Source organism: Eumetopias jubatus, unplaced genomic scaffold (genome assembly GCF_037043125.1).
Source record: "Eumetopias jubatus isolate StellerSeaLion01/CBP00866 unplaced genomic scaffold, mEumJub1_p1.0 scaffold_5, whole genome shotgun sequence".
Lineage (NCBI taxonomy): Eukaryota > Metazoa > Chordata > Mammalia > Carnivora > Otariidae > Eumetopias > Eumetopias jubatus.
In genome coordinates this window covers 42,292,947-42,302,434 of record NW_028274811.1, presented here as the reverse complement: position 1 = coordinate 42,302,434, position 9,488 = coordinate 42,292,947, and the positions used below count along the sequence as shown (strand labels likewise).

General features: G+C 40.7%; 1 pseudogene; it reads left to right on the top strand.

Moving 5' to 3' along the window:
* The first annotated feature begins 3,967 nt into the window (after nucleotides 1-3,967).
* Nucleotides 3,968-5,537, top strand: LOC114221016 (importin subunit alpha-1 pseudogene; annotated as a pseudogene).
* The last annotated feature ends 3,951 nt before the right edge of the window (nucleotides 5,538-9,488 follow it).

The following is a 9,488-nucleotide window of genomic DNA, read 5'->3' as shown; positions in this document are numbered from 1 at the left end:
TCTTCCCCCCCGCCCCGAAATAACTTTATTGAAATGTAATTTACCTGCCATACAATTCACCCATTCAAAATGTACAATTCAATGGCTTTTAGTATATTCACAGAATTGGGCAGCCATCACCACAATCAATTTTTGAATATTTTTATCACCCCAAAAAGAAACACAGCAACGCCCAGTCCTTCTGTGTGCCACCTCCCTCCCCACCCCTCCCCCACTCTAAGGCAACCACCATTTAACTTTCTGCATGGATAGATTTGCCTATTCTGGACATTTCATACAAATGGAATTATATAATATGCGCTCTTCTGTGACTGGCTTCTTTCACGTAGCATAATGTTTTCAAGATTCATCCACGTTGTAGCATGTTTCAGTGCTTCATTCCTTTTTATTGCAAAATTATATTCTGTCATGTGAATATACCATATTTTATTTGTTTTTTTCTTCAGTTGATGAACACTTGGGTTGTTTCCAGTTTTTGGCAATTATGTATAATGCCGCTATGACATTTGTGTATAAGTTGTTGTGTGGACATACGTTTTCATTTCTGTTGGGTGTACATCTAGGAGGGGAATTGCTGGGTCACGTGGTAACTCTCTATTCAACCTGTTGAGGAACTGCCAGACTGGTTTTCCTCAAAGCAGCTGCAACATTTTACGTTCATACCAGCAGTATATGAGGGTTCCAGTTTTCCCCATCTCTGTCAACACTCACTATCATCTCTGTCTTTTTTTTAAAGTTATTTATATATTTATTCGAGAGAGACAGAGATAGCGAAAGGGAGCACAAGCAGGAAGGAGAGGGAGAAGCAGGCTCCCCACCAAGCAGGGAGCCTGATACAGGACTCCATCCCAGGACCCTGGGATCATGACCTGAACAGAAGGCAGACGCTTCACCGACTGAGCCACCCAGGCGCCCTCATATCTGTCTTTTTGATTATGGCCCCCTCATTCTCACTATTGGCTCCTGGCTCTTGTTTGGCTTACTAACCTTAGGTGTCCTGCATTTCCTTGATCTCAGGAATTTTTTGGTTTCTTGTAAAAGGTGTTTTCCATCACACTGGCAGAATTAGCCCTTGACTTCCCCCACTAAGGAAAAAGGCTTGCAGATGTTGGTGTTCTCAGATGCCACCCCCAAAATAAAAGACTAGAGAAAGAAGAAGGTGAATGTGACTGACAGTAATGCTTTTCTTTCTTTCATATTCCAGTTGCTGGACTGACCAGCTGAGGGGCTGAGGAGGGGCTGACCTGAGGACAGCAATCATTTTGGATTCCAACCTGAGTGTGCCAAGGATGATGACATGGCCAGTGCAATTTTAGGTTTAGAGGTAATCTCTCATTTCCTTTGTTCTTTTTATTTTCTGCAAAGGGAAAGATGAGGGAGAGGATTCTCTGCACTAGGTATGGTAATAATAAATAACTGTTTTTACTGACAGTAACTTACAATTGATAATGATAATCGTTTCTCTTATCAGTGACTTCTCTTTTATGACTGGTTTATTTAGAAACAACTGCTGGCGTTTGTACCATTTCTATGTGTTCCAGGCTGAAGAGTCCTAGTTGAGGGTAAGACAGATTTCAGTATTATCACAGCTAAAGGAGAAACGCTGTCAGCACAAAGAGAAAAGCTATCAGAAAAGTCATGGATTGTGTTTCTGTTTAACCCCCTTTTCTTAGACCAGGATAACAAGTAGAGTCTTCTGACTTGGAAAATTGACTTGGGTTTGGATTTCTCAAGCATACTTGAATTTTACCTTAGGAAACCAGGCTCAGTGAGTACACTTATTTCAGTAACAATTCTATACACAGCAGAAGCCTTTACTTAACAACAATTTAGATTCAGGAATAGATTAAATCCATTAACTGGGCGGGTGTTTTCTCCCTCACTGTGGTTATTAACCAAATTGCTAGCATTAGTTGTAACACAGATAACCATGTTTAAAGATAACCTAGACCTACTATCTTAGCATTTTTATCTTAATGGGCTTGGTTAGGAAATACATTCTTAACCTATATAGTTTTATAGAATTCAAGTATAAACTTTTATTTTGTTTGTTTAAGGGAGAGAGAGAGAGCATGTGTGGTGGGGAGAGGCAGAGGCAGAGGGAGAGAGAGAATCTCAAGCAGGCTCCAGCTTGAAGTCAAGAGTCAGATGCTTAACTGCCTGAGCCGCCCAGGTGCCTCTCAAGCGTAAACTTTTATAAACATCAACTCTCTTGAGATATAATTCACTTATATTTTAAGGGTACTGATCAATGAGCTATACATTTTTGTAACCACTACTATGCTCAATATATAGAGCATCTCCATCACTTTTTCCTCCTGTCCTTTGTTGTCAATTGCCACCCATTGTCTGGCCCCAGGCAAACACTAATATACTTTATGTCACTAGATTAGTTCTGCCATTTTGTGAATTTTATATAAATGGAACCAGAGTGTTTTTGAGATTCATCCATGCTGCTGCACGTATCAATTGTTCATGACTTTTTACTGCTTGATATTTCTCAGTGTATGGATGCACCAAAATGATAAAGTTTATCCTAGGAATGAAAGGTTGAAAAGACATTGGAGGGCACCTGGGTGGTTCAGTCATTAAGCGTCTGCCTTTGGCTCAGGTCATGATCCCAGGGTCCTGGGATTGAGTCCCACATCAGGCTCCCTGCTCCTTGGGAACCTGCTTCTCCCTCTGCCTCTCATGAATAAATAAATAAAATCTTTAAAAAAAAAAAAGAAAAGACATTGGAAATCACCATGTTACCAGAATAAAGGTGAAAAAGAATATGATCTTCTCAATATATGCAGAAAAGGTACATGACAAAATTCGATACCCATTCACAATGAATACTCTCTGCAGACTAGTAACAGAAGGGAAATATCCTAACTTGATAAAGGACATAAACAGGAAGCATGATACTTAATGGCTATATCAGTTATCTATTGCTGTGTAAAAAATTATCCCCCCAAATTAAGCAATAAACACTTATCATCTTACTATTTCTGAGGGCTAGGGATTTGAGAGCAGGTTAGTAGAGTGGTTCTGACTGAGATTCTTTCATGAGGTTGCATTCAAGATATCAGCTGGGACTACAGTCATTTGAAGCCTTGATTAGGACTAAAAGATCTGCGTCCAAGATAGCTCATACACAAAGCTGTTGGGACAAGGCTTCAGGTGTTTACTCATTATTTGATGGAAGCCTTAGGTCCTCACCATATGGATCTCTTCATAAGTCTTCTTGTGTGTTCCCAAGGCTTGGTAAATGGCTTCCCCAAGAGTAAGTGATCCAAGAAAAAGAGAAGGCAAGAAGGAAGCCCCAATGCCATTTATGATCTGATCTTCTGGAAGTCACAGTCCTTTCCAACAGAATCTATTCATTAGAAGTAAGTCACTAACTACTGCTCTCAATGAGAATTCAGGGGAAGGGGAAAAGACTGCACTCTCTGAGGGGAGGAGTATAAAAGAAATTGTGACTATATTTCAAAACCACCACAAAGGTGAAAGATGAAATGCTTTGCTGCAGGAATATCAGGAACAAGGAAGAATAAATACTCTCAACATTTTTATTCAACACTCTCCTGGAGGTCCTAGCCATCGCAATACAGCAAGTAAAAGAACAAGGCATATGGATCAGAAAGGCAGAAGTAAACTGTCTTTATGTGCAGATGACATATTTGTGAACATAGAAAATTTAAGGGAATCTGCCCAAAAGCTATAAAAATCTAAATAAATTTTGCAAAGTTGTATGATACAAGTTCAATATACAAAATTTAATTAAATTTTTATATACTAGCAACAATCAATGGTAAAGTGAAAATTTTCAATGCCATTTAAAATACTATCAAAGACACACCGTCTTTGGGGGTGATCCATGGTAGACATCTTGAGGGCAGCTGACCCGCAGACTGTGCGCCCCGGACCACCTCCTGTGGAAGCCTGAGCCGGCCGTGTAGCTTTCTCCCTTTGTCTCATAAACATGGCCACCAACGAGAATGCTAATTCACCAGCTGCCCGCCTTAACAGATTCAAGAACAAGGGGAAAGACAGTACAGAAATGAGGCAGCGCCGAATAGAAGTTAATGTGGAGCTGAGGAAAGCTAAGAAGGATGACCAGATGCTGAAAAGGAGAAACATAAGCTCGTTTCCTGATGATGTTACCTCTCCACTACAGGACAACCACAACAACCAGGGCACTGTAAATTGGTCTGTTGATAACATTGTCAAAGGCGTAAATAGCAACAATTTGGAAAGCCAGCTCCAGGCTACTCAAGCTGCTAGGAAACTGCTTTCTAGGGAAGAAGAGCCCCCCATAGACAACATAATCCGGGCTGGTTTGATTCCAAAATTTGTGTCCTCCTTGGGCAGAACTGATTGTAGTCCCATTCAGTTTGAATCTGCTTGGGCTCTCACTAACGTTGCTTCTGGGATGTCAGAACAGACCAAGGCTGTGGTAGATGGAGGTGCTATCCCAGCATTCATTTCTCTGTTGGCATCTTCCCATGCCCACATCAGTGAACAAGCTGTATGGGCTCTAGGACACATTGCTGGTGATGGTTCAGTTTTTCGAGACTTGGTTATCAAGTATGGTGCAGTTGACCCACTATTGGCTCTCCTTGCAGTTCCTGATATGTCATCTTTAGCATGTGGTTACTTACGTAACCTTACTTGGACACTTTTAAACCTTTGTCGCAACAAGAATCCTGCACCCCCATTAGATGCTGCTGAGCAGATTGTTCCTGCCTTAGTTCGTCTCCTGCATCATGATGATCCAGAAGTATTGGCAGATACCTGCTGGGCCATTTCCTACCTTACTGATGGCCCAAATGAATGGATTGAAATGGTTGTGAAAACAAGAGTTGTGCCCCAGCTTGTGAAGCTTCTAGGAGCTACCGAATTGCCCATTGTGATTCTTGCTCTAAGACCCATAGGAAATATTGTCACTGGGATAGTGAACAGACTCAGGTCGTAATAGATGCAGGAGCACTTGCTGTTTTTCCCAGCCTCCTAACAAACCCCCAAACTGATATTCAGAAGGAAGTTACGTGGACAATGTCAAACATCATAGCTGGTCGCCAGGACCAGATACAGCAAGTTGTGAATCATGGATTAGTCCCATTCCTCGTTGATGTCCTCTCTAAGGCAGACTTTAAGACACAAAAGGAAGCTGTCTGGGCTGTGACCAACTATACAAGTGGTGGGACAGTTGAACAGATTGTATACTTCGTTCATTGTGGCGTAATAGAACCATTGATGAACCTCTTAACTGCAAAAGATACCAAAATTATTCTGGTTATTCTGGACGCCATTTCAAACATCTTTCAGGCTGCTGAGAAACTAGGTGAAACTGAGAAACTTAGTATAATGATTGAAGAATCGAAGTTCTACAAAACCATGAAAATGAGTCTGTGTACAAAGCTGCATTAAACTTGATTGAGAAGCATTTCTCTGTAGAGGAAGAGGAAGATCAGAATGTTGTGCCAAAAACTACCTCCGAAGGCTATATGTTCCAAGTTTAGGATGGCACTCCCGGGACCTTTGGCTTTTAGATTGTACAGCTGAGGCAGAACGTTGTTTGTTGTGTACTCTGTTTGGTAGAAGTTTGTCTTACTCTTTCTCTTCTAAGAACTCTTTTTAAATGTGTTTTGTTATTGTAGCACTTTTTACAACAAAACTCTACTTGACGAGTTCCAAACTGTACAACCTGTATGAAGCTCCTCCTCACAGTGGGTTTCTTATTTCTATGTGGAATCTCCTCTCTTGCAGTGTCCTGTAAATAAAGATTAAATTCCACTCTTTTCTTTAAAAAAAAACTATCAAAAATACAACAAATATTTAAGCATAAGTTTGGTAAAAGGTGTGCAAGACCTGTACATTGAAAACTATGAAACATTGCTAGGAGAAAGTAAATAAGACCTAAGTAAATAGAGTGATATGTCATGTTCATGGATTGGAAGTCTCGTGGTTGCTCAGATGTCATTTTTCTCCAAATTGATCTATAGATTCAACACAATCTCAAGCAAAATACTAGCAGGCATTTTGTAGAAACGTATGAACTGAATCTGAAATTCATATGGAAATAAGGAATATTGAATAGCCAAAATAATTTTGAAAAAGAACAAAGATGAAGGGTTTACACAGTCTGATTTCAAGATTTATTACAAATCTTATTATTATAAGTCATCAAGAATTGTCTTATGACAGACATATAGAATAATGAATCAAAACATAGAGCCTAGTAATTGGCATTATACATGTAATTTTTCATATATATGAGTGAGAAATATATTTATATATATGTGTGTATATATCTATGTCTATATCCAGTTGATTTTTGACAAAGGTGCCAAGTTATTTCAATGGGGGAAAGCTTTTCAACAAATGGTGTTGGGACAACTGTGTATCTCTATTGAAAAAAAAAGAACCTTGACCCTTAGCTCACACTATATATAAAAATTAACTCAAAATGGGTCATAGACCTGAATGTTAAAGTTAAAACTATAACATATTTTGAAAAAAAAGATAACTGAGAAAATCTTAGAAAACTTGGAGAAGACAAAAAAATTACATAGGCTACAACAAGTACCAACCATAAGAGAAAAAAATGGATACATTGGATTTCATCAAAATTAAAATCTTCTGTTCTTCAAGTATACATGCAAACAAGAGAATAGCAGGGATCAGGGTGGAGAAGGCGGTGTGTACACTGGATCCTCCATTGGTGAAGGACAGTGGCCAGGTAGTCAGTAAATGAGAGTGACCAGGAATGAAGACAGTATCATGAATATTAGGATTCTCAGAGGTTGGAGCATCCTGGCTTCCTATCAGAGGATCAAGGACGTGGACCTCCCTTCCTGACCCTAGGTTTGTGCAGTCTGAAATGGTGGTGTCCTGGGTGGGCCAGGCAGGGAAGACCAAGGCGGGGAGCAGATCTCAGTAAAGGCAGGTGGTGGAGAGAAATGCCCAGGGAACTGGTTCAGGATGTAAGAGGTGTGTGGTTACAGAGTAAGACTTCCGGGGGCTTGGTATAAGAATTTGGGAGGATTAAGGAGGGCATGTGTTGGGATGAGCACTGGGTGTTATACGCAACTAATAGGTCACTGAACACTACAATAAAAACTTATGATGTACTATCTGCTGGCTAACTGAACATAATAAAAAAATAAATAATTTTTTTTTAAAAAGGAGTTTGGGAGGAAAATGAGACATGTTAGGAAGGAGAGGTCCTGAGGGTAGAGGACAGGAGAGACATGTTTTGGACCATGGATTTAGGAAAATTTAGTCCTCTCAGTCTCTCACAGCAGTGAGAGGTGTGTGAAAATTTTTTCCTTGAATAGTCTCACAAAAGAATTTTGAAAACCCTCTTTACTTTTGCTGTTGTTGTTTTTATTAAAATATAACTTTTCTAAGATACACAAATCTTAAGTGTACCAGCTCAGTGAACTTTTCCATATTTATACACACTCACATTATCGCCACAAAGATGGGGATGTAGAACATTTCCAGTACTCGGCAGGCTCCCTCCTGCTCCCTTTTTAGTGATACCTTCCCTTTCCCTCCCGTAGGTAACCAATATTCCGACTTGTATCACCATCCTCTCACATTTTTAAGTTAATGTGAAAAGTTTTCTATTGTAAATCTAAGGAATTGCAAAGGATGTCATTTCTGGCATATTATATAGTGTACCTTGGCCCGCAGACTTAACCAGTTTCATTTATGGTAATGTCTGCTGTGTATCTAAATGGCAAAGCCAGTCTTCATTGTCAAACCAATTAGCCAGACTGAATTTGCAGTTAGAAGAAGTCAGACTTCATTCATCAATTCATATAAACGTGTTCCTATGTCTCCCTGTGATGGATTTATCTTACTTTTGGACTCTAATTCTAAAACAGATAGATGGGGGCATAAAACTCAGAGATGTGCCAGACGGTTGTTACCTGCATGAAACAAGGCACTGATGCTTTCATATTCTTACGAAGCTTTTTGTTTTGCCCCCAGGGACTGCCTCACTGATTCTCCCTCCGCACAGGAGAGAGCCAAGCATTTTCCCCCTGTCCTTTCTTAGGTACCTCCTAAGTTTTTAGATGTGGGCATGCATATTTGGGATTTGGGAGAAGGGTTACCGAGAGAGAGGTTGGAAAGGAGACCTGGCTGGCTATTGCAGACCAAAGTCAGGAAAGGGTACACCTGGAAATTAAAGATGTGTAACCAGCCTGCCGCCAACAGTCCGTGCCCGCTTACCGCAGGGAAGATGACGCACACTGATGGGCGCAGTTTCTCCCTCCAAGCACTCTTGACATGTTGAGTCATTTCATTCTTTGTTATGGGGGGCTGTCCTGTGTGTTGTAGGATATTTAGCAACATCCTTAACCTCTACTTACCAAACCCTAGTAGCAACCCCCTCCCTCACACTGTGACAACCAAAAAGGTCTTCAGACATTGGCACACGTGCCCCTGGGGAGCAAAAAACCCCTGGTTGAGAACCACTGCCTTAGGGTGCTCCCGTTTGAGGACTGCTATCCTGGAAGATGGTAGCTTCACAGAACTCATCTGCAACCTGGACACCTGGAAACCAGAGTCGTAGTGGGGACCTGGTTTTCCTTCTCTTTTTAGTCTGCAGAAGGGGAACTCAAATCTCGTTTCCACTAGGCTAGATGGCAGCAGGAACAGGGAGCCCAGGAGTATAGGTCAAGTTGTCCTCCTTGCAGCGGTGAGCGGAAGGAGTGGGCAGTGGTTTTCACCCTTGCTTCTAGCCACCAGCACTGAGGGGAGGGCGGGGACCTCCTGTAAATGTAGTTTGATGACAGCATCAGAGATGTTCCTCAGAGACCCCGAGAAATAACTGAATAAGACTTTGGAGGGCTAGGGATCTTTTAGCAACAGAGAAGGGCAAATGTTAGAAAACTTCTTTTTGACTTTTATAACATATCAATCAACATACTGCTTCCTTCACTGAGAATATCTTGCTATGAAAGAATGTCAACTGAATTTAGTGCTTAATGACTTTAGTGTATAATGACATAGCTTATTTACGTTCTGGCTTCAGTTCTTTAACTTGCTGTGGCAGGAGTCCACACTTTGCATAGCTAGGTTATGAACCAACAGTCTTTAGAGGGTCATGAAATCAATTCAAGACTTGCAACCTTTGTTCAAAAAAAATCGAATGAAATGGAAAAATACCAGAGTATACGTTATAGAATAAGTATTTTATGAATCTTTTGTTTCAGTTGTATATGTGTATGTACGCATGCACACATGTGTACTGAGTCACAATGCCAAAAAATATATTTCTAAGTGTGGGTATTAGTGAAGTTGAAAAAAGTACTGGTCTAGGAAAATATGAAAGTGCAACTGTGCTGATTTAAGGCTGGATTGTGGTCTAATATGATCTTCAGAGCTTTTCCAGCCATCTGTCCGCAGTAGATGCTGCTGATGCTCGATCCATAGTCCTCAGTCAGTCCCAAAGCCACCTTCAGACGGCACCTTACACACCTGGTTCC